This window comes from Crocodylus siamensis, chromosome 2 (assembly GCF_052110815.1).
Source record: "Crocodylus siamensis isolate JL-2025a chromosome 2, ASM5211081v1, whole genome shotgun sequence".
Classification (NCBI taxonomy): Eukaryota; Metazoa; Chordata; order Crocodylia; family Crocodylidae; genus Crocodylus; species Crocodylus siamensis.
Genome location: NC_143396.1, coordinates 109,655,387 through 109,660,895, shown reverse-complemented (window position 1 = coordinate 109,660,895; position 5,509 = coordinate 109,655,387).

Sequence of the window (5,509 nt, the reverse complement as noted above, 5' to 3'; positions counted from 1 at the left end):
GGTCGCCAACATCAGCTTGCAGGGACATGTAGCTTTCCTTCACATAGAGAGCTACACCCCCGCCCCTTTTGTCAACACGATCCCTCCTGTATAGGGTATAGCCCTCTATACCCATGGTCCAGTCATGGGTGGAGTCCCACCAGGTCTCCGTTATCCCAATGACATCATATTTCTTTGCACTTAGCAGGAGGACGAGCTCGTCCTGCTTGTTGCCCAGGCTCCTGGCATTAGTGTACAGGCAGGCAAGTGTCCCCTTGGGGGCTCTTGCCTTGCCCACAGATTGTGCCAGGGCTGCGGCAGGGGTGAGCTCCCTTAAGTGCCCCCTTAAGTGCCTTGGTCCGCTGGCTTTGCAAGGGCCGTTCAGCCGGCCAGCAGGGGCAGTAGTCCCCCCATCCCCCAGCGGGCTTAGTTTAAAGCCCGGTGGAGCAGGTCAGCCAGCCTGGCTGAGAAGAGCCTCCTCCCCAGGGGAGAGAGGTGGAGGCCATCTCTTCCCAGCAGCTCGCTGCCTGTCTCGCCAAAGAGCGAGCTCTGGTCATGGAAGCCAAAGCCTTCCCGATAACACCAGCACCTGTGTGTCACTGCTGCCTCTGTTCCCAGTTAAACCTGGCTCCCCACACATCTGCCCCCTGCAACACAGGGTCAGAGAAGTGACACCCCCAAGTCAGCAGGGAACAGCATCAACAGGGATGGCTGGGGAAAGGGCCTCTCCTGCTTTTATTTGCCTGCTCTCTGCCTAGCTCCCCGGCACCCCTTGCTGGTCTCAGGGCTCCAGCCACATCTTGCCCCCATCCCTCTGTTGTTTGAGTGGTGGTGTGTTACATCCCCCTTTAAGAAAGCCTGGATCTACTCACAGTTATTATCTGAGAAGAAAAGAAAAATGAGAGTGGAGAATGTACAGAAAAATAGTAAGAGCAAAAACAGAAAGAAAGATGAAAGCCAGAATGAGAAAGAGAGATGGGGGGAAGAAAGGAGAGGAGACAGAAAGGAAAAAGTAGTAACTAAAAACATAGGAAAGCTATACAGAAAAACAAATTAAAATTAAGGTTGGAAATAGCTGCTTTAATGAGGAGAGTGAGAACAAAAGCACTAAGTTCATTTAAAAATGATTGGTAATAGAAAACTTCATGCTAAAGTATAGTATACAAAAGTTTAATTGGGTGCAAGAAAAAGTAGTGAATAATAGTTTATTTCTGGTGAAAAATAAAACAAGAAACACTCCAATCAAGAAAGAAAAAGGTTTTAATTAAAAACAACCTAGCAACCACACAATATGAATAGGAAATAATGAAGGAAAGACATTAGTCTTCGGTTCAAATCCTTTCCTCCTTATATTTTTTGAGCCACTTCTTCAGACTGAGGTACAAGATTAAGTGAATTGACCCCAAGGAAAGTGTAATACAACCCCATTATAACAGCTTTTAACAATACCAACTCCGGGCACAATTTTTTTCATGGTTATTATGCAGCAAATAGGCTAAGCCTGTTATAGCGAACACCTTATAATGAACATTTCTCTTTATTTCAGGAGATTCAGTATAATGAGGTTGTGCTGTAACTAGAAATGCCATGTGAATGGTAACTACAAGCTGTTGTGACACTAAGCTTCTTCAGCTGGAAATGCTCGTACCCAGGCCTTAAAAATACATCCATCTTGGCAATTCTGCAGCTGGACTAAACGTGAGAGAAAAATATTAAAGGACAAGGAAAGAGTTCATCGTTTGGAGGGGATGTCCATCCCCAGTATCTCTTCCCTCTGATAACATACAAAGTTAGTTCAGGATATCACTTGAATTGTCATCGTCAGCAGCGATCCCTTGCAATTGAGGATGATCTTTCCCATGGGTCAAGTAAAGGGTTGTAGATGAGTCTATTGATGGCTAAGAAGGCCAATCCTAGAGCCACAGACTCTCTGGCAGATGCCACAGGTGGTGGTTAAAGGGAGGGTTGAACTGTGGATTTTTTGGTCTTGTTTCTTTTTCCTCCATTTGTTTTCTTTGAGGAGTGTACTGCCATTTTCAAATCAAAGCAGGATGAGTCCATGAACACCTTGTGCCTCCCAAGGTTGGGGGGGCACAGTGACCAACCACAGGCAGCAGTGGTGGTGGTGGCAACGGGGGTGTAATGGCAGCAAGCGGGGACTGCCTGCAGGTGGCTGCAGTGATGTCAACAGCAGGGCAGGCCGAGTGGGGACTGCCCACGGGCATCCACAGTGGTGTCAGCAGCGTGTGGGGGGACGGGCAAGCACTGAGTGATGACTGGTGACTGCCCACAGGCGCCACCGGCAGCAGTGGCGGCAGGCAATCTCCGGAGGTGCACATGCACCTGTGTGTACCCCCTGTGCATCCCCAGGGAGTGAATCTGCAAGTATTTGACCTACACCCTGTCTTGATTGCACTGAAGAAGCTCCACCTGTCATGATTGTCAACAAATTGTTGGGTTTCTTTCACCTTTCCTTTCTGCCATTTTTTCTTGAGTTCTGCTTCTGAGTGGATGTAGGATGGTTTTGCCAGCCACAGAAAGCTTTTCTCTTCCCACTGAGAAGGGCTTTGATCTCAGTGTTGTTTTCAAACCAGTCCTGACGGCATTAGGTGGTAAAGCCAATTGATTCCTTGCAAACCTCATGGATGGTCTGTTTTAGAACTTGCCAAACTTCCTTGAGATGAGTGTTATCATTTTCTATCCTAAAATTGGAAAGTTTCTTATTGAGATGTGTTTGGAGGACTTCATAGTATCTAGGGGTCTGAAGGCATTTGATGTTGTACCATCTTTGGACTGATTTGGGTTGTTTTTGATTTTTCAATTCAGCCCTCATGGACATGATTGATCTCACTAAACAATGATTGGTCCAGCAGTCATCAGCTCCTCTCATGACATGCATAATAGCGACATCTTTTAGATCATGCACTTTTATGATGGTGTAGTCAAGAAGGTGCCATTGTTTTGAGCAGGGATGCTGCCATGTTGTTTTGTATCTGTAATATTGTCTAAAGATAGTGTTACTAATGACAAGGTCATGCTCTGCACATTTCCTTCCCAGTAGCGCCCCTCCACATGTTAAAGTCCCAGCCAACTCTTGCACTGAAGCCTCCAAGGATTTTGTCCTCTTTTGGGATGCTAGTCAGGATTTCATCGAGGTTAGCATACAACTGTTCTTTCTGTTCTTCCTTGGCATAGAGTGTTGGGGTGTGTACACTGATGATGGTAGCAAATGAATTGTTGGTCAGTTGGAGGCGGAGAGTCATGAGGTGCTCATTAATGCCAACAGGGAATTCAGTCATTTTGCTGACAATCTGGTTCTTAATGAGAAAACCAACATCATGGGCTCTGGGGCCATCCCATCTTGGCATGCGTTGGCGGCAGGGGGGCAAAGCATCTGGAACTCTCAAGCACTGTTGTTTCAGACTGAACTTCAGAGACCCCATCCAACCTTGAAATTGCAACATTTTGTTTGGAAGCTCAGACCTCATAGCCTGGAGCCACCGGACAGGACAGCAAGCTCTTCTGCATAGAGCTTGAGAGGCCAGACAACCCCCATACAGACATACACCCCCCCGCCACCCCCACCCCCCCGCCACAGTCACCACACTGATCTGTCCACCAGATGGCACTAAAGGATTGCTAAAGCACAATCAGCCCAGCGTGAACACTAAATACATAGCACAGCAATGTAACTTAACTAAATCTAACTTTTATTAATACATGAAGTACTACCTTGGTATTTTTGTATATATGTATAGGTATATACAAACACGAGAGAGAGATCAATGGTTTCACACAATCCAAGATGTTACTCCAGTACAGAAAAGGATGACCAATTGATTCCTGGAAGTAAAGGGCATTCGTCCTTTGGTGGTCTTTTGGCTGGCACAGTCCAGATGTTGTTGGATAGATGATGACATACATTTAACTTACTTGTTGCCTCCTTTTATGCTTTTTCTTTAACTACACTCCTCTGCTGACTTATTTTTGGGTACCACTGATTGGCTTCCCTGTGGTCATCATACTGTTCATGTTTTATCCTATCAGCATGTTCCTTTGTTCCAATAAACCCATCACATGCACACATCTAAATTTGGTCTTTTACTAGTGTCTTATTTTGGGCAGGTCTCCAGCCTCCTAATTTGATCTGTTCACCAATGTCAGAAATCCCAAGAGCTCTGCAGTTGGGCACTATCTAATTGGTCCCCTCTTATGACCCTTCATTCACATGTTCAAACATTTCATTCCTCTGATTCAGTTAGTTAGTGCTGAATTCAGTTAATCTGAGCTAGTAAGCCCCACATTCTACATACCTATGTTGATAATGCTAAAATATAAGCTACCTTCTCACAATGATAGTTTAAGAACATAAGGTGGAAGTGAGCCCAAGGCTATAGCTAACAATGCAAATACAGAATGCAGAAAAGTCTGCATTCAGTCTGAAGAAAAGTTCAAATAATAATGAGACTATACAGAAACTTAAACGATGGTTAAATAAGGGTGAATATAAAAGCACTGGTGATGTATAGGGGGTGCACATGCTGTGCTGGTCAGCGCTCACCAACCCTCCGCTGCTGTCGCCAGCGCTGGTGGCATCGGTGGGAGCTCCCTGCTTACTGCCGCCACGCTCCCAATGCCACTGCCAGTGCCACCGTGCCCCCTCCCCCATGCCCCCCAGCCACTGGGGGCATGCATCATTCATATACAAAAGAAAAGTTCAAATAATAATATAATTCACCACTGAAGCAGGTGTGACTAAAGCTAAATATGACAAGCTACCTTAACACACGACATCACAAAAAAAAAGAATTTAGAACCTGTGAGAGGGTCCTGTGTCCAGCAAAATAAGGGCCACAAGCAGCCAAAAAAGTCCGCCTTTTACCTGCCAGCTTAATGCTCAGCCTCAGAGATGCTATGCAAACCTGCAGGCCTGCTGACTACCTTTCTGCTAGGTCCTGAATGGTCTCGGCTGCCCCAAAATTAAAAGAAGAAAATACATTGGATTTTGGCCAGAGCAACTTGCCTGTTCTCAGAGATATTGCCAGGGCTCCAACCAAAGCATAGGCTATAATCTAGGGCTTGGCATGGCATGACATGCTGAAACTCCACAGGGAGCTCACCCTGGGGTTGCTGTAGCACTCCCTTGATGACTGCTTTAGTTTTGTCCAGGCTTCACTCCTTCCTCTCAGGGTCTTCCCCTGATGTCTTATCTACCATTTTGATGTTGTTAATAAAGAGGGGATGCTACTCTTTAGAAGCTAGCAAGCCTTAAGTGCTCTTTCTAGTCCTTTCTTTGCTGCTCTGTGGGCCTGACTTAGCCCATTTGACTTGGGGCTCAGACACCAGCACCCAAAGTCCTCTCTCTCTTTCTGCCCCAGACTAACAGTGGGCCCCTCAGCAAATTTCAGCAAGTTTTAATAAATGGGTGCAAGATCCTGTCCTTCTAAAGAGCAGATGACTTAACAAGCTCTTGTCCTTTAAGGAGAAAGTGTTTTTGGAAATGCAGGAAACTTGCAGTTATTTGTGCAGC